Source organism: Gorilla gorilla, chromosome 18 (genome assembly GCF_029281585.2).
Source record: "Gorilla gorilla gorilla isolate KB3781 chromosome 18, NHGRI_mGorGor1-v2.1_pri, whole genome shotgun sequence".
Taxonomy (NCBI): domain Eukaryota; kingdom Metazoa; phylum Chordata; class Mammalia; order Primates; family Hominidae; genus Gorilla; species Gorilla gorilla.
The window spans coordinates 83,156,012-83,176,949 of record NC_073242.2 but is presented as its reverse complement, the minus strand read 5'-3'; the positions used below and the strand labels follow the sequence as shown (position 1 = coordinate 83,176,949).

General features: G+C 42.4%; 1 protein-coding gene across 2 annotated transcripts in view; it reads right to left on the bottom strand.

Moving 5' to 3' along the window:
- The window catches only part of FTO (FTO alpha-ketoglutarate dependent dioxygenase), a 405,797-nt gene that overhangs the window by 2,882 nt on the left and 381,977 nt on the right, over positions 1–20,938 (bottom strand). The gene's annotated exons all lie outside the window — the stretch shown is intronic.

Below are 20,938 nucleotides of genomic sequence, written 5' to 3'. Positions count from 1 at the left end.
CTGTTTCTGATGGTGTTGGGACTTCCTTTGCTTTGACTCCCAGATTTGTATTATCTCAGGTGGCTTCGTAGAAGCCAATCATCAGGGAAATTCAGTTACTCTGCCTTTAAAATGGTGAATTATTTTTTCATTATCTCAACTGTTATTTAAAGTGTGTGATTAAGCCATTATCAGATTTAAATGTTTGTGGGATTTCAATGTATTACTAGATTACTGGGAAAGATTAAATTGAATTTACTGCATTAAAACGTCCAAGAATAGATTAAACAATATTACAGGCCGGGATTGACTTTGGAGATCCTGGAGATTTACAAGTGTCCCAGCTTGCTGTGCTCAGAAAAAGGCACTCCAAGGAGAGACCGATTTATAAGGATATATGCAAATAGAGGTTAATAATCATTTCCACTGATGAAGAGGTGGGAAAAACTTGCACAAAATTAAATTAAGAGGCCAGCAAGAGTTAGTCCCTAAGGAAAACACTTAAATCACGGTTTTTATTGAATGGATTATTCATCAATAGTAGAGAAATTAATTATCATATGAAACTAAATTATAGCCTCACAGGAAAAAAATTGGGGCAACGTTCTCACACCTTGGCAGGCATCTATCTCTCAGAGAGACTGGCTTATTTAAAAAGTGACCTGGGAAAACTCAGTGGCTTTAGCTTTATTTATCTGCAAAATGAGGATCAGAGAGAAGGAAACAGATTACATTAAGGAATGAACAATTTCTCGACTCTCCTGGAGTACGTGGCAGTGAAAATGAGTGGATCAAAACCAAACACTATGAGGACACTTGGGAGCATTGCACATGTGCCTCCCTCCACCCCCGCCTTCTCTCCATTTTTGTCTAAATCAATTAAAAAGTGGTCATGCTCACTATTTGTCTTCTGACTGTGTAGGGCTGACTATGAAGAGATCAAAGAATGGAATATTCTGGCCCCATTTCCAAGCCTGATGGTAGGAGGGTTCCTAACTGAAAGACATCTTCTCCTCTGGGGAATTATTAATGGTGAGGGGATCCCCCCGGGAAAACATACTTCAACTTTACACCTATTTTCGAGTGTGGTTAATTGCTACACCGGCATCCTATGCACTCAATCCGTCGTACATTACACATAACATTCTAATATATCTTCAGCTCTCTGCATCAGGCCCTGATAATAGCGTCTGTTAACATGCACTAAGTACTATTATGTAGCACATCACTTCATAAATAATAAGATTAGCTGACCCCGGGGCCCCAAGAAGAGTAATGTGTTTAAATGTTCTCATTATTTATTTAAAACAAGAATTAAAGCAACAGAAGCTGCTTTTGACAATCCTCTTAGCATAAATATTAAACTGTTTGCACTGATAAGCTACACACTGCACTGAAGAACAGAGGGTGCGTTCTGTAGACTACTTAATCATAGGTGTTTGAGACCATGCCGCTTGCTGTCGTTGTTCTGAGGGTGCATCTCTGTAGTTCTAGAGACAGTCTCTAAACCACTTGAAAGGGATGCAGGGAAAATTAATATTCAAGGAAAGCTGCGACTAATTACAAAGGAACTCTGCAAAGCTTTTAAAATTGTGCTTTCTCTCTGTCTCAGAATCCTAGAGTAATGCTCAATTTACTGGGTAGGGAAAGTTATTCCAAATTGAGCATTTCAATCTCACAGTGGATAAATTGTCTGTGCACACATTATCCTGGCTGGCAGATTAAAGGGCTATGATAAGTGTCGATCCACCTAGAATATCATAAAGTTTGTAGAAAGTCAATAGAGATGCTTTTTCACCTGTCAAATGGGTTTTGCCTCCGTACTTTGAGAAAGTATTAAACATATTGAAGCCTGCTGCAGAGGTTTGCTTATGCTGTGTTGTACAAGCTTCCCAATCCCAATGGCTTTTCTTTTGGGCAAAGCTGTTTCACAGTTTTCTGCTGTTGTTCTTCTCATCAAAGGACTGGCTGGGGCCAGGCGTGGTGGCTCACACCTGTAATCCCTTGCACCCTGGTAGGCCAAAGCAGGCAGATCACTTGAGGCCAAGAGTTAGAAACCAGCCTGGGCAACATGGCGAAACCCTGTCTCTACTAAAAAATACAAAAGTTAGCTGGGCATGGTAATGCCAGCCTGTAATCCCAGCTACTTGGGAGGCTGAGGCGCGAGAATCACTTGAACCCAGGAGGCGGAGGTTGCAGTGAGCCAAGACTGTGCTACTGCACTCCAGCCTGGGCAACAGAGCAAGACTCTTTCCAAAAAAAGAAGAAGAAGAAGAAAACAAAGACTGGCTGGTATGGGAAGTGGCTCCTTTGCATGCAAGCTCTGACAGACAAGCTGTACATAGTCACTGCATCCATCTGGGCCAGGAGTAGAACCCTTTGTTGGGTTTCTTCAGAGCCTTCATTCAGAAATTTCAAGATTACTTTAAAGTTTTTTCTTTAATGTCCAGTGTTCCTTGCCAATTTCCAAATGATAGTAATAGGGGCCAGCAGAGCGCTCGTTATTGGAGGTGATGTAGTCACCCATGAAAAAGGACAGACATCCCCAACTCAAATGATATTTTGTGATTTAGCATCATGCCAGACTATGGAACTGATAAAGAGAAGGTTGGATATTACTTGAAGGCACATCTGTCCCCCTTTAGGGTTTCATTTCTTTTGCTCAGGTCACTCATTCTTCCTTCTTGGATCTTAATTTCCAAAGATGGGAAGCAGGGAGACTGCAGCATGGTGGTAAAGAGTGTGTTCTCTTGATTGCCGGAGTTGCTGCTCTCCAGGGGCATGACATCTTGGGCAGGTTTTGTTACCTCGCTGAGCCTCAGTTTCTTATCTGTCAAGTGGTGACGGTAATAATAGTATCTTACTTATGGGGTTGATGTGAAGATTACATGAATTATACGCAGTGTTTAGAACATTTCCTGGCACATAGCAAGCGCCCAATACCTATAAAATAATTTTACCACTATCGTTACTTCTACTCCAGGTACCAGTGGCAGATGAGAAATGCCAATGAGAGAGCTGCCTGTTATACTTGGGCAGTCTCCTTCCTTCATACTAACTGGGTGCATAGCCTCTAGACAGACTCCTTCTAGGGGAAGCTCTGGGGATACAGGAGCAGCTCTGTCTGGCTTGAATCAAATTGCACCTAAGGCTGGATCCTATCACATTTTGACATTCCAAGACCCTGAGGCTTATGTATTCAAGCTGCTACAACTTTCCAGTGTCAGGCTAAAATGTTCAGATTCAGAAGGGATCAGCAGTTATTCCTGAAGCCCTAGGATTGATAAAAGGCATTGTCGTCTGGCCTTCTAAATGGTGGTTGTTCCAGACTGATTTTGTATTTACAGGAAATAAAGTTGGATTGTTTCTTAGCACACAATACTCTATATAGTCTCTTGCAAAATAAAGGGGCCCCAAGTTGTCGTACGAAATGTGTGAGGAATACTGATTGTGATGGAAATTTGTTGTCCTGTATTTACTCCCACCGTTCCACCAACAGGATTCTAATTTTCCTGTGGGGTACCTGTCCCTTCCCCATGCTTCATGACTTGATGTGGGTGGGACTAGCTCCACCTCTACAGCCAGGGGAGAGCCTTGATTGGCTTAAGCTACGTCAGTACATCACGCTTTCCTAGCCACAGGGAGTGGTTTAAGAGGAGGCGCATGACCCACCCAATATGGGGCAAAATCAAGAGAATAAATCAGAGGACTGGTATGGGAGCTAAAGGAAAAGACTTTCTCCTCTCCTGGCCTATGAACAATTAGGATGTGTGATGTGGAACTGCCATCAACATTTTGCTGCCGTCCAGCAAGGGGTGGGTCCTGGACGATGCTGTTTGAGTATCTGGGTCATGCTTCACTTAGATGTTTCAGTTTCATGAGACTTTATTGTCTGAGTTAGGTTTTTCTGTAAAGAATCCTAGCTGATATGCTGGCCATGCTTCCTTTCTGTCAGTTATTTCCTGCCTTTTATAACATCCATTGCCTTAGCCAAGTGAATGCAGATAGTCTCTCCAAACTGAGACGCTGTGGTTGATACAGCGTAGTGTGTGCAGAGAATACCTGGGTATGAACCCACGAAAACACAGACATTTGGTTTTGTTTCAAATAGTATTCCTATCTGGGACAAATTTCTGCCCAGAAAACAAGAGAATGCTCGTCCATCCACACTGGCCTTTGCATGAAAATAAGCCAATTTTCAGGACTAGAGCTGGATAATGTTGCTAAAGAAAGTTAACAAGATTCCCTTCTCAGTGTCATTCCCAAGTCCTACTGAACCCAGCCAAACAATAAGAAAGTTACAGTTTCCCCTTTCAATCCTGTCCTCTCTAATCCTATCCTAAGGAAAAATCCCATTTTTTAAAATGTTTCTTGGGTTAGCAAATAAACTTGGATCTGTTCAGAAAATACTGCCCCTTTCATGAAGCAGTTCAAGGAGAGCAAAGGAAAATAATATGTATATACACATAAAATATTGTAAACATATGCTTTATATGTATACCTATTATTTTATATATAAATATTTTAAATATAATACATACAAATATTTTATATATACATATTTTATACTATATACTTTATTATATATTATGTATAATATATATGTAATGTGAATTTATAATACAAATTTAGGAGGAAGAGAGATAAAGTATATACATAATATAGTAGGTACATATACTTTTAATATATTATATATCATGTACTATATATTTATATACAATAATATATTTATTATATTATTATATAGAATTATTATATATAATGATATACATAAATTATATATAATATAGTATATATAATATGTAATTATATATTTATTAAAATATACAATTATATGTATTTATTATTATACAATTATATATTTTATATATTTAATATATAATTATACAACTATTACATACAATTGTAACAATTATATAATTTTATATACTTATTACATAATTATATAATGATATAACTATTATATGTAATTTATAAATTTATATATTTATTATATAATTATATAATGATATAACTATTATAATTATATAATAAATATATAAAATATAATTATATCTAATATTATATAATATATAAAATAATTATATAATAAATACATATAATTATATACAATATATACTACATTACATATTATATGTATATATAAAGTATATATATTATATATATACTTTTTCTGTCTCTCCTTCCTAAATTTACATTATTTTGACTCAAAGCACTCTATAAACCACCTCCTAAAACTCTCAGCTACTTAGGAGTGGTTCTCCCTGAATGACCTAGTGACGTAACAGGAAGCAGCCAAAAGGTGTCACATTGGCTGGCTGCTAGCAGATTGTCCAGAGGTCCCCCTGACCAAGGTGTAACTCATGAAGGGCGTCACTGCCCGCTGATTTCCCCCAGGGCTGTACTTACATTTAGAAGATCGGGATTGCAGCTACATTAGTGAACACTGGTCACCATGCTAAAATTAACCACTTTAGCTAAAGTGTGTGTTAATTATGGGTATGCAAGCAGTCAATAAAAGGTTAATGCAAAAGTCAAAGGATAAATTTCTTCCCTTATTGCATCACTTCACAGACTAAATGACTAACATTATACTTTGTGTTTTTAATCAATAGGTTTTACAGTAATGTGCTGGCCATTGATTTTAAGAAAACATACACGGTCTTCTTCCTTGTCCCTAAATTTTGCAACAAATAAAGGACAGGTAACATTTCCATTACTCTTCATGAAATGATAAAGAAAGATTTCAGGAGAAATGGTTTCTGCTGAAAGATTCATCAGAATAAGCAAATGTAACATACACACACACACACACACACACACACACACACACAAACTAGAACTTGATGGAGAAATATTACCAAGCATGGGCCACTGAAGAGATAACAGAAATGAACTCCTAAGAGGGAATTCTTCAGTGGGAAAGAGGAGAACAACTCCTAATTAAAATAACAATTACATTTTGTACAATGTTTAAATGTCCCAAATAATGTCAATCCACAGCACTGCTTCTTACTTTCCTAATAATCTAGGAGAGATGGCAGGGGTAGGTATTTGGATCCCCAGTTTGAGTGAGGGCTGCCTTACTCAAGGTTTGATGGAATGGTGTGCAAGTGAGCCAGGGCGGGTCAGACCCCTGGACATCTGGCTGGCTGCCCTTTTCTCTCCGTTCCATCTTTTTCACGGATTTCCATTTGGACTAAAATGGATCCTGTCCATTGACTAGTCAGCTATTCTTGTCAAATTTAGATATGCAGGACATTCCAAATCATTTCAGAGGAAAGAAGCAAATGTTTTTACCTCCAGTTTCTAGAAGGACTATTATTATGTCAGATGACTGATAAAACCTAGTTTTCTTCTTTTCATTCTTTTGATTGTGAGGCTCTTATAGCATAAGTATCTACAGTCTATAGAAATAAAAGATACATGTTCAGCTTCTGAGGGCATAAACTGTCTCTAATTATTAATATATTCCCTGGGTGACCTCGAGAAAAATATCTCAATCTCTTAGTTTCCTCAACTATTACAATGAAGTTAATGCTTCTCTGCTTTACCGGGTTATGTGAAGATAAAATCAAATAACACATATAAAAGCACTCTAAATATGTAAAGTACCATATAAATGTATAATTGTGCCTCAATATCCCTCTTCTTATGTGATACAAGTCCTATTTTTAAAACCTCACTGATCAATCTAGTGATCATGCAACGCTGGCCAGAAGGGCTTGTAACGCTCGCAAATAAAAATGAAAGAAATCACACTTCTAAAGACTAGAGCAGTTTAAATGGACAGCTTCATCAGAAAATACCCAGTGTTTAAAAGTCTCCTCTTCTTTAAGTCAGTGTCTTTTCTGGAATTTGAATTTAAGGAGTTGACAGTCACTTGGCCAAATGCTGAGTAGGAGTCTGTTTGAGGGCATCAGCTACATGATAATGCATTCTCCTAATGCGCAATAGCATAAGCCAATACCAAGGCTTAAGAGGCCTCAGGAGCCAGGCAAGGTGGTTCACACCTGTAATCCCAGCACTTTGGGAGGCTGAGGTGGGCAGATCATGAGGTCAGGAGTTCGAGACCAGCCTGACCAATGTGGTGAAACCCTGTCTCTACTAAAAATATAAAAATTATCCAGGTGTGGTGGTGCACGCTTATAATCCCAGCTACTGAGAAGGCTGAGGCAGGAGAATCACTTGAACCCGGGAGGCAGAGATTGCAGCGAGCCGAGATCGAACTGCTGCACTCCAGCCTAGGTGACAGAGTGAAACTCCATCTCAAAAAAAAAAAAAGAGGCCTCAGGTAGAAAACATTGGTGTTACATCAAGTCCACATGAACCTGCAAAACCCACCTGCCAGATCAGCATGAAAAAAGCAGGAAATAATGATGTCATAGGGCCACAATCCTCTCAATGGCCTTTTGCTTTAAAGGAAGCGTGAGACCAATATGGGACCCTAATATCCTCTGTTCAATTCAGTATCTTGAGGGTTCATTTCACTCTAATGTGTATTTGTGTGGCAAATGTCTTGCCATACAGAGTGATTCCAGGGTGTAAAGATAAGTATTTTTCATATTAACATGGTATCTAAATCCCTGCCAGTACCTGATGTACAAATTGAAGGGATTTCCATGTATAATTCTCACCTCCATGATGCCTACCTTAAGCGCTACATTTAAAATCTAACCTCATGGAAGAGGCCACTCCATTGCACTGTTTTTCATAGTCTCACCATATTTTGCTCCAAATAATCTGTTATAGCTAGTGGTGAAAAAAATTTGCAGTCTAGTTTATAATAATCTTTCCCTTGACACTCTAAATCCTCTGAAAAGAACAAGTCAATGAATTTGTAATGTGTCTTTTTGGACTTTTGTCACTGCTATCATGACACTGTGGACAACTTTACAAGTAAATAGTCACCCAGTCATACTTACAGCTATCATAACGGTCTACTTGGACAAAGGCGGCTTTATCAAGTCAACATGTCAAATAACTCAGTTTACCTATTGTAGAACCACTAAACCAAACCAATTCCTAAATGAGTTTTGACAAAAGACACGTTCACTTTTTCTTTGAAAGGCTTTTAACCTCTTGCCTCTGTTCCCCACGTTAATGTTTCCAGATCAGTAAAGTCAACACACATCAGAGAGTGAGGAAAAGCCAGATTTTTCCCTAGGGGTCAGCTTTTTTTCCCCCTGGGTCAATACACCTTTTTAGTAGTTAGTGTTCTTCAACCATGACCACTTGGGAAGCCGGGTTTGGCTTAACTTCTAGTTGTATATACGTCTACTGTTGGGCCTCACGCTTCTGGGAAGCGGTGAGAAGTCCAATATAAGATAGGCTGTTCAGGTGCTTTAAAAACGCTTTGACTGCCAAATATACCTGAAGTGCTTTTGAATACCAAGATAACGCCATTCAGCCACATAAATACCATCCATTTTTCAAGAACTCTTTCTTTCTTTCTTTTTTCGAGACAGGGTCTCACTCCATCACCCAGGCTGGATCACAGTGGCACAGTCATAGCTCACTGAAGCCTCCAACTCCTGGGCTCCAGTGATCCTCAGCCTCCCAAGTAGGTGGGAGTACAGGCAGGCATCACCACATCTGGCTATTTTTGTTTTTGTTTTTTGTAGAGATAGGGTCTCCCTTTGTTGCACAGGTTGGTCTCAAACTCCTGGGCTCAAGTGATCCTCCTGCCTTGGCCTCTCAAAGGGTCGAGATTACAAGCATGAGCCACCATGCACAGACAAGAAATCTTTCTTCCATTTAGCATAGATAACTCTGCTGCCTGGATCTTGGCCAATTAGCATAATTAGAGAGTCCCTCCTGTGGGTCTATGCCATCCTGCTGCCTTGGAGAAGGAGACAGTGCAGGCGGTACCCAGCTGCTGTCAATGTCTTACGTTCTCCACATTTGTTTGGAACTCAAAATACATCTTCTGTATAAACAATGGTTTTCACAGTTCCCAATTCTTTCCCTCAGCACCTACATAACCTCCAGTTTGTCTGAAATATAATATTAATAATACTATAGAGTGCAATAGCCATGAACATCAGGGCTTTTTGTTTTGTTTTGAGATGGGGTCTCTCTAGGTTGCCCAGACTGGTCTAGAATTCCTGGACTCAAGTGATCCTCCTTTCTCAGCCTCTTACATAGCTGGGATTACAGGCATGCAAAACAATGCCCAGCTGATTGTTATTTTTCATGAGATAGAACATTTAGAGTTCCAACTTGGGATTCCAAGAAGAGATTTGTTTTGGTAAAGGTTTCCCATCATCCTGGCTATGAAACCAGAGTGTCTCACTGTAAATCATGGTTAAGAGCTCCCCTGCTTTTGTTGTGATTGCTTTTGGTGTCTTTGTCATGAAATTTCTGTCCATTCCTATGTCCAGGATGCTATTGCCTAGTTTGTCTTCCAGGGTTTCAAAAGCAAAAGTTGATAAGTAGGATCTAATTAAACTTAAGAGCTTCTGCACAGCAAAAGAAACTATCAACAGAGTAAACAGATGACCTGCAGAATCGGAGAAAATGTTTGCAAATTATGCATCTGACAAAGGTCTAATATCCAGCATCTATAAAGAACTTAAACAAATGTACCAGAGAAAAACAACCCCATTAAAAAGTGGGAAAAGAACACAAACAGGCACTTTTCAAAAAAAAGCATACATACAGCCAACTAGCATATGAAAGAAAGCTCAATAGCCCTGATTATTAGAGAAATGCAAATCAAAACCACAATGAGATACCATCTCACACCAGTCAGAATGGCTATTATTAAAAGTAAAAAAATAACAGATGCTGGCGAGGTTGGGGAGAAAAGGGAACACTTATATACTGTTGGTGGGAGTGTCATTTAGTTCAGCCATTGTGGAAAGCAGTATAGCAATTCCTGAAAGAGCTAAAAGCAGAACTAATATTCAACCCAGCAATCCCATTACTGGGTATACACTCAGAGGAATATAAATCATTCTGTCATAAAGACACATGCATGCAAATGTTCACCGCAGCACTATTCACAATAGCAAAGACATGGAATCAACCTAAATGCCTATCAATGAAAGATTAAAGAAAGAAAATATACACACCCTGGAATACAATACAGCCATAAAAAACAACAAGATCCACATATACACCATGGAATACAATGCAGCCATAACAAAAAACAAGATCGTATCTTCTATGGGAACGTGGATGGAGCTGGAGGCTATTATCCTTAGTAAACTAACCCTGGAACAAATACTGCATGTTCTCACTTTTAAGTGGGAGTTAAATGATAAGAACCTATGAACACAAAGAAGGAAACAAGAGACACTGGGGTTTACTTGAGCAGGGAGGGTGCGAGGAGGGGAGAGCAGAAAAGACAGCTATTGGGTACTGGGCTTAATAACCGGGTGATGAAATAATCTGTACCTCAAACTCCCGTGACACATGTTTACCTATGTAACAAACCTCCACACATACCCCCAAACCTAAAATAAAAGTGGAAAAAAAAAAAAAAAGAAAGAAAAAAACCCAGCTCCTCTGGCCTATGGTAAAGGCTCCATGGGGTGAGGGTAAAGGTGCTCAGATCGTACCTCCAGGAGGTCAGAAGATGAGGAGATAAGCGATGCAAGAGCCCCTTGCTGGTTTGGAAGTCAGGGCCACTTATGGTCATGAAATAGCTCAAAGGCATCTCCACGCTTTCTTCAGGGGTCCAGAGGAGTGCCCTGCCTTTTCCCCTTTACTGCTACAACGTGTGGGCTCCACCAGGGCACCTCCCAAGCCATGTGATGAGCCTGTGTGATCCTCACAGCACTGCCTTTCTCCTGTCCCTCTCAAAACCGCCCCTGTAGGTTTATCAGAGACTTTTGTTGACATGGGAGAGATTATAAAGACATTGTACCTCATGCCAATGCTCTTTCAATGACATCTCCTCTCACACCAAAGGGATAATAAGAATACTAACAAAAACATTTAAAAGAGCCAATAAGGTTTGGCACAGTGGCTCACGTCTGTTATCCCAGCACTTTGTGAAGCTGAGGCAGGCAGATAATAAGCTCAGGAGTTCAAGACCAGCCTGGGCAACATAGTGAAACCCCATCTGTACAAAAAATTTAAAAAGATTAGTCAGCCATGATGGCGGGCAGCTGCAGTCCTAGCTAGTTGGGAGGCTGAGGTGGGAGGATCACTTGAGCCTGGGAGGCTGAGGGTACAGTGAGCCATGATTGTGCCACTGCACTCCAGCCTAGGTGGCAGAGCAAGACCCTGTCTCAAACAAACAAACAAACAAAAACCCCACAATAATAAAGATGAGTGCTAGGATTCTATACATCTTCTATTAAAATGTTTGTCCTCAAAATTGAAAATGAGGCCCAGAAGATTAACTAACCCATCCATGATTTCACAGCCAAACAAGGGATAGGGTCAGGATTTGAAGCCAAAATTGTCTGACTCGAAATCTCTTTGCATTCTTCCAAAATACAGACATCAGGAGAATCATTTGGGCCCTTGTTAGAAACTGAGTTTCCTTATGGCACCTGGTCCTAAGTCAGACTTTCCAGGTGAACGTCCTGGGAATCTTCATTTTCATAGGTGACTCTTAAGATCAGGCCAGTTGGTGAAAACACTGCACTGTGTTAACCTGCCACAAAGGACCACAAAGATGCTAAAGGTGGGTTGCGGTGGGGGAGACATACGTGTCTTTGGGTCCAGAAAGAACTAACATTCAATTCAGCTCCATTTCAGAGGAAACCAGACTCAGGCCACTGTAGAGTCCTGTAGAGCGGCAACTTGGCTCCCCAGGCAGGCAGCTGGTGACTTCCCAGGGTCTGGCACATGAAATAGGTCTCCTGAAGTCCTCCCCCTACTTCAGGGACTGTGGCAGGCCCTTGGAACCACTTAATATGTGAGACTGCTTGGCCCACCACTGAGGTGTAAACCCAGGAGGTAGAGGGCTGAGAATAACTTTATCCCCTGGTTCATTTGTGGGCTTGTCAGTTACATAATGATAGTGATGAATGGGCTATCTTGACAGCTGAACATTTAGGAGCTGCTGACCTTTGATCTCTGGTCACATGATAGGGTCACCCGAAACTTGCATGACTTCTACCTGCCCAAAGGTAACAATATAAAGGTCAAATGGGCTGGACGATTATATGTATCCAGTCGGAGGCCGCTTGGTTGGATGCTTTAAGAGAGACCGGGTTGGGTTCCCCAGCACACAATGCTATGGAACCACTGCAGAAATGTGCTCAACAAAAGATATACAATTTCAAAGCAGTCTAGAGTAACTTTCCTTGCAAGGGAATAGAATGAACTCATTATTTTTAAAGGGCAACAATGAAAACAAACACTTTGGAAGAAAATATATTCTGCTAGTGACTCAGCCATTGGGAGGGAAGGCATATAGGTGCATGACTTAATGAATGATATTCATGCTATACCTACGACATGGCAGGAGGTCCAATTTGATGCAATTACTGGAACAAAATCCCCACCGGGTAATATCAAGCCCTCCTTTCAGCCACAGAATACGGTCTCTCCGCTGTCCTCTGTCACCACAGAACTCCACAAAGGACCATGACTGACAAAAGATAACCCTTTCCAAATCTCATGACTTCCCTGTTGCTTGAAATTTAAGTAACGTTTGCGTGGGACAGTCTCAAACTTCAGAAAGATTCCAGAATAACTTCTGATTAGAAATCCAAGGTGGCTGTGATTTTTAAACGCACTACAACATTCTAAAAAACATTTCTTCTTGCAAATTGGAAGATTGTGCTTTTTGACTATGTGGTTCAATTCCATTTACTCAGAATCAACTTGATTCTGAGTAAATAATAGCAGTCATGTAAGTAACGAATACAGTTATGAAAATAAAAGCTAAAAGGCCAATGCCATTGATTTCCAGAATCCAGAAACTTCACAATCTGCAGGAAGCGGCAGACATTACAGAAAAATCTGATTTACACAAACAGCCTGTTTTTCTACAAAGGATTTTCCCCTGCAAAGTCAAAGACCAACAGACAGACTGCCAGTGAGTATAATCCACTCATACTCCTGAGAGATAAGCAAAGCAAGGGACAATGGCTTATAGAATAAAAGGCCAGCTGTTCTGACTTTGGAATGCTCATTTGAGTTGTAGGCTGTGAAATAAATTTGAGTTGATGATTCCTCCATCTGCTCACCTGTCAGTCTCCTTCCACTGAACTGCTGTTTTTAGAAATACTTCCGTGTAACCTGCTTAATTGGTTTTTGGATGCCAAGAAACACCTCACGAGTTCATTTTAACCTTATTTGGAACATGAGGTTCCTGGGTCTTTCTGGATTTCTCTTCTTTAGAAACATTCACTAACAGGTCACTTAGGGTAGGGAACTCAGTAGCATCTAATACCAACTGTGTGACACAGTTCAAATTCAGGATTAGGGAGAAAATGGTGGGTCAAAAGAAAAATGCTAATTTATAAAGATCATATCAGTCTTCTGATGAATTAAACTGATTTAAAAGCTGAGTCAAAGTCAAAATTCTTATAGTGGTCCACAGGGCCCTCCATGATGGACCCTTTCCTAACCCCGATTCTCTGCCCTCTCCTTGCACTCATCCCATTGTTCACTGTGCTCCAGTCAGACCGGCTTATTTGCTCACCCTGAAGGGGCCAAGAGCAGTCTCAGCGTATTAGAACCTGCTGCTCCTTCTCCCTTGAACACTCTTCCCCTAAAATATCCACATGGCTTCCTCCCCCTATCCCTTCAGGTCACTCCTTAATCCAATCAGGGAGACCTTCCTTGACCGCCTTACTCAGGACAGCAAACATCTCCCCTCCTTGTCCCCCAACTCTAGCACTCCCCATCTTCCTTCACTGTCCTGTTTTTCTCTGTAGCACTTGACGCCATTTGTGTGTGCGTGTGTGTGTCTGTGTGTGCACACGCACATGAGCTAAGCTCTCTGAAGGCAGGGATTTCTGTCTGTTTTGCTCACTGCTATATCCTCGAAGCCTAGAGCAGAGTTTGACACATGGTAGCAGCGATAAATACTGTGGAGTGCACAAGGGATTGAAAGCATCTTACATCTGAATTGTATCTCCTTAACAGGGAGCTGATTTCCCTGCTACACAGCACTTTAAGAACAATGATAAGAAGAAGTAATAGCTGGGCACGTAAAAGTAATAGTACCCTGTAGTACCAGCTACTTGGGAGGCTGAGGCAGGAGGATCAGTTGAGCCCAGAAGGTCGAGGTTGCAGTGAGCAGTAATCACACCACTGCACTCCAGCCTGGGCAACAGAGCCAGACCCTGTCACCAAAAGCAACACAAACACACACAAAAAGAGCAAGCTAACAACATAACAAGCCAGATGGTATAGTAGGGAGAACACTGGTCTGAGAGTTAAAGACCCAGTTCTGCCACTACTTTACCCTAGGATCTTGGGCAAAACTGTGACTTTCTGGCCATCATTACTTAGATCTGTACAATGAGGGCTTGAGTTAGACAATCCCTAAAGGTCTTCCCATCTCTAAAAAAACTGTAGTTATATATATAAACAGTATGGCTTACGTCCATATGCATTATCCCATGTGATCCTCACTACTAGGGCAGCCAAGAAAGGTGTAAACCCAGTTTGAAAATGAGGCCACAGCTAGTGCAAAGGCCTTAACAGATGAGTCCATCTTGGGGCCTCCAGCCCTAGGACAACACAGCTGACAGCACTTGAAGCAGTGACAATCATCTGTTATGGACTAAATGTCTGTGTCCTCCTAAAAGTCATATCTTAAACTCCTAGCCTCTAATGTGACAGTATCTGAAGGTCGGCCTTTGGGAGGTAATTAGGTCATGAGGGTGGTACCCTTATGAAAGGGATTAGTGCCCTTAAGTGAAAGCATTGTTCCAGGTCACACAACCACATAAATAACAAGTCATATTAATTGGGGCTGAAACTTAGGTCACTCACTAGTCCAACACTTTTCAACTAAACTGAACTTGGTAAAATTGGGATTACTGCCACTCACTCTTAAACTCTGATTCAAAAGCTATTTTTGCAGGCAAGTTCTAATCCTCTGAGCGATATGTGTCATTGACTCCAGTACTTCCTGGGCACTATTTCACTCTCGCCAAAGAACCTATGGAGTCTTTAAGCTGCCGCTTCATTCCAAGGTTACAGATAATAAACTGTTCCATTTGCCTATGGATGTTTTATGACAGGAGCACAATTATATGTTGGTGCAGCTGTTTTGTAGAAAGGGAAGAAGTCCAGGCCACTGCAGCATCAGGATTGTCATGTTAACAAGGCCCTGAACTCCAAAGATGTCATAGTGTCCTGGCCTTAAATCCAAAGCAAGTCTGCATTTTGTACACCTAGGAAATGAATGACACTCTTTCTACAGCTAACATTTGGAAACTAACATTGCTTTGTCCCACATAAATATCTATGCCGCTGGGTCAGTGATCAGGAAGATGCTTGCTAAGTGTCCACTGATAAAGCCAGGATTTGGGCAGAAGGACTTCTGTGACTTTTGTGCTTTTAGTATCCATTCATTCAACAAATATTTACTAGGTGCCAGGATCTAGAGATCCAGTAGAGAACTACACCAAGTCCCAGGTTTTGTGGTGCTTACATGCTAGCAGGAAAGTCAGGTAATAAACACATGTATCGGTTATAAACTGTATTCAGCTGCTAGCAAGGGGGACTGGAAATAACCGTGGTCAAAGTAGATGGGAGCTTATTTTTATTTCACATTAAAGAAGTCTAAGGACCATCACACAGAAGCAGACCATGGACGTCTGCAACCCAGGCTGTTCCATCCACCTTTCTGCTCTGTCATCCTTAGCACATGGCTGCCATCCGCGAAGTCACCTTTGGGGCCAGGACACTCCAGCCACCATATCTGAGTCCCAGGCGGGAGGCAGCAGAAAAGACAGAGGGCTATAATATCCCCTTACCTCCTCTTTGAAAGGAGGACAAGTAACCCCCTCCATCTGGATCTCACTGATTAGAACTTAGTCACTGGGAAGTGTGAGATTTTAGCTGGACATTGCTCCCTTTCCCTGTCAAAACCAAGACTTCAAGGAAGAAGCAAAAAGTGAGACAGGATGAAAAGCTAACATTCTCTGCCACACAATGTAAGCAAATAAATATCAAGATAATTTCTGCTAGAGATAAGTGTTCTGGAGCAAATCAAGCAGATAAATGAAAAAAAAAAAAGAGTGAATAGAGAGGCTGAGGGAAGAGACTAGGCTAGGGTGGTTGTGATGGACACTTGTCCTGGGGAAGGGTATTGTAAGTGAGAATGAGTTAGGCATTAGGGCTGGGCGCAGTGGCTCACGCCTGTAATCCCAACACTTTGGGAGGCCAAGGCAGAAGGCTCCCTTAAGGTCAGGAGTTCTAGACCAGCCTGGGCAACAGAGTGAGACTCTGTCTCTACAAAAAATAAATAAATTAGCCAGGCACAGTGGCATAAGTCTACAGTTTCAGCTACTTGGGAGGCTGAAGTGGGAGGATTGCTTGAGCTTAGGAGTTTGAAACCACCTTTGGTAACATAGCGAGACTCTGTCTCTGCCAAAAAAGAAAGAAAAAAGAGTTAGGCATGCCCAGGGGACAGCAAGGGGGCAACTGTGGCTGGAGGAAGGGGGCAAAGAGAGGGGATGGAGAGGATGGGGTCAGTGAAGTCTGAGCTCTTGGAAGCCACTGTGGAGACTGGATTTTACTCTAAGTGAGATGGGGAACCGCCGGAGGGTTTTAAGCCGGAGGATGATATGATCTATGTCACGGTGCTCCGCAGAAAGCCTCTAGATTCCTTTAGGAATGGAGTCATCTCATGAGAGTAAACTTCTATGCTCTACCTACATACAGTATTCGTTTGATGAAGCAAAATATCTTACGCCTCTTCGGTGGCGTCCTAGGCCACTCCAGCTCTGGGGCTGGGAGGGAGGGAAGGCTGTAAACCTTATCCTTCAAGGCTTTGATGTATTGTTCGCCTTTGCGCTGGAATAGAAAAGAAGGAATCACGCCAAAGCCTCCCTGGATTCCCAAGTCCACCTGATGTGTATCTTCAGAACTCAACACACATCCAATTTATGCTGTTCTTTTTCTTTTTGGTGCCGTGAATTCAGGCTGAGGAAGAAGGGTAATCCTATATGCTGAGAGCCACGGAAGACTGAACAGGCCTTCTGAGTCAGTGCAAGGTTTGCTTCTGAAATGACTTGGTTAGAAAGGAGTTTTAAAACATCGTAGTTCAATAGAGAGCAGGCCAAATTCTGAAGTCCTCCGACTGAAGTTTTTGCGGTGCTGCTAGCAATGCCGCCACTGAATAAAGCCCACTGGAGCCTCAGAAAAGAAGGATGAGTTGCCAAAGAGACCGCCTTAGGCTTGCAGTATGGCCTGCAAACTTCAGGTTAACTGGGTGGACTTATTAATTAATCATCACAACCACAAGTTTCCCACCTGGGCATCTTTAAGGAGAAAGCAAGAGGAGAGACAGGCCATTATCTATTTATTACTTACTGTCTTGTAGTCTCTGGTCAATGGGCTGGTGGAGTGTCACACTTCGGGGCTTTGAAAGCATGGGTCTGTCATTCCTTCACTGTCTGGGGGTGATCTCATTCTCCCAGCACCAATGTTTGCTTGTGGGGTGACCTTGGGAAGGGCACTTAGCAACAGCATTTTCTCATCTGTCAAGCTGAGACAGCCACAGGGACCCAAAGTCACATCTGGTAAATGCTCAAGCATGGGACAGTCTGGGCCACCTCATCTCAAAGCCCCCTGGCTCTGGGAAGAAGGCTTTTTCCAACAGGGAAAATAAGCAAGGCCATGTCCTTGCCACGTGCCTGGTAGAGATGGGGGTGAAGGCAGGGTGGGGTGGAGGACGACAGTAGCTCTTTGTAGAAAAGACACCCTTAGGCCCTCACTGCGGATCCCAGATGCTTTCTCATTTGCCAAAATTCAGAAGGTCATAAGGAATCAAAGGACGACATCTGCTTGTGCAGAATGTCATTATAGAGGAGTCTGGGAACAAGAGGCCTGTTACAAGTCACCTTTCCAGCTCCTGCAAACAGGCCGATTAATGGAGAAGTTCGGCTCCTCACTGAGCATTACAGGAGTGGGGTCAGCTGGGACTGGGCCAGAGCTCAGCGGTGGGTCAGGAGAACACAGCAAGGACTTGATTAGCTGCTGTGACCTCCTGCCCCGTGCCCGGCCTGCCAGGGAGCTGGGCTTCTCAGCAGACTGCTAAGTTAGAATTTACACTTTTTGGAAGAACAGTTCTGCAGCTGAGACCACCTGGGAGTTGGCACAGAATACTTTACGGAGGCTCCATTATGCGTTTTCTGCCACGCTAGCTGATAGGTTAGCTCAGGCGAGACTGTGAGACCTGGAGAACTTGCTATTCCTAATTTAAACTGTTCTTTCTAGCAGGAGACTGACTCGCAAAGGTCCTAGTGCCCAAAGGCATCCGCCAGTAAGTTCCGGGGCCAGGGTTGGATGCGTAAGTGCCATCAGCAAGTGGCCTGCCTGTGTGGCATGAATGGACAGGTCCCAGGACAGTGTTCCCTCCAGGAACACTCTTGCTCTGGCTTTCAACTAATGCCAGGAAGTCTACCATTAATTCATTTTGTTCAAATGTACGGGGAAAGGAGGGAAAGGTATTTTACAATGCAACTACATCTAAGGAGGATAATAGTTTAAGCCACCTCTTGGATAGAGCATGCTGCTTCCTGGTGTGAAGAAGGGAGAATCCCATGACCTCTGCAGTCGCTGGGTGAGAAGCAGAGGTAAACTTCCTTGCAGTCTCACCTAGGGTTGATCACGTGAATAGCCTTCTGCAAGAGAGAGATGTACAGGAGGCCAGCAAATAAAGACTAGAAGCAATTTAACTGGTTCCAAGTTAATGTCCTTTTTCAGTGGGTCTCATGTAAGCGTCTGGGAGTTACGGTTGCTAACTTAAAGTGATTTATAAAGTTCTTTCCCAGGAGAAAGGTCTTTTGGGGAGGCAGCGAGTGGGTCTGTGAATTATTTCTCCATGGTGGGTACAGTGTGAGGATGAAGGAACAGGTTCAACTGTAAAGAATCTAGAGATCTTTCCTCAAAGAGAAGGAATTCTCATTTTTCAGCAAGGTAATTTTGGACAGCCACGACTTGCTCTTTTAGACTTCAGATTTGGTAGAGCCTCTGTTCTTGGGAGGTTCTTATCTTCTGTCCTACCCCCCTCAGTTTAAAGGCAAGTTTAATAGACTGCTCAACCCATTTGTGTCAAAGTCAGGACACTAGAATCCAGGTCTTGAGATCCTTAGTTCACTATGGGCCTGCCTGCAAATTTTCCCTTTTCCTCTTAATGTTTTGTTTTGTTTTGAGACAGGGTCTTACTCTGTTGCCCAAGCTGGAGTCCAGTGGCACAATCATGGTGCACTGCAGACTTGACCTCTCAGGCTCAAGTGATCATCCCAACTCAGCCCCCCAAGTAGCTGGGACAACAGGCATGTGCCATCATGCCCAGATAATTGTTTTTTTATTACTTTTTGTAGAGACAGTGTCTCACTATGCTGCCCAGGCTGGTCCCAAACTCCTGGCCTCAAGGGATCCTCCCACCTTGGCTTCCCAAAGTGCTGGGATTACAGGCATAAGCTATAATGCCCAGCCCTTTTTCTTTTTTCTAATGTTGTAATTGTTAATTGCCAACATTTTCTGAGCATCTACTATGTGCCAGATGGCATTGTAAGTGCTTTACTCATGTAATAATCCCAGTAACCCCATCAGGTTGCTATGATTATTATCCCCACCTTACAGATGCAAACAGTGAGGCACTGAGTGGTTATGTAATTTGCCCAAAGTCACAAAGATTGTGAGTGAGGTAGCCAAGATGTGAACCCAGGCAGTCTGGTTCCAGAGCCCATGCTCCAAACCACTCCCCTATAATATGATGGAAACATGGCCCACTCACAGGTTTACATCCAATGACGTAGAAGGGTTCACAACGAAAAAGCAAGACTGTTCCACTCCATCCATCCAACCCGCAGATTTGTTTCATATGGTAGTTACCTTCTGTATCTCTAACTAATACGCATGTACCCTGATTTCTTTGTTTGCTTTTTAAGACACAGGGTCTCTCTCTGTCACCAGGCTGGAGTGCACAGTGGTGTGATCACAGCTCACTGCAGCCTTGAACTCCTAAGCTCAAGTGATCCTCCCGACTCAGCCTCCTGAGTTGCTAGGACTACAGGTGTTCACCACCATTTCTGGCTTATTTTATTTTTGTAGAGACGGAGTCCCACTATGTTGCTCAGGCTGGTCTTGAATCCCGGCCTCAAGCAATCCTTCTGCTTTGGCCTCCCAAAGTCCTGGGATTACAGGTATGAGCCACTGTACCAGCATACCATTTCTTGATTGATTAATTTTAGATATTATCTGTTGGTTTCCTATAATGTTTCATGAGGATTTTGCTCCCACTTGTTCCATGCATATGCCCATGGTGTTTGTGGTAACTAGCCTCCAAACATGGCCTCCAATGGACCACACCTCCAGCACTCACTCCTACATTCAACCTGGACTGGCCCTTTCTGTGACTTGCTTTCAACAACAGATCGCGGCACAGGTGACTCTGGGCCATTTCCTTAAAAAAGCCTGGCAGTTTCTGCTTTTGTATTCTTAGGAGTCTTGAGCCGCCATGTAAGGAGCATGGCTGCCCTGCTGGGGAGCCCACATGGAAAGGCCACTTGGAGAGAAAGAGGCCCTGAGACTACAAGGAGAAAGAGAGGCCCGGAAATCTCAGAGCCACAGCAGAACCAGCTTTTTGCTCCCAGCTGCTCCCTGACTATAGTCACGGGTAAGACCCTCAGTGAACCCAGTAGAAGAACCACCTGTCCAGCTGAGCCCTAGTCAACCCCAGAAGGCCGGAGTCTTAGATGAGGAATAATAAACTGTGGTTGTTTTAACTCACTACATTTCGGGGTGATTTGTTACATTGCAATGCATAACTGAAATAGTGTTTTCCATATTATGAGATCTT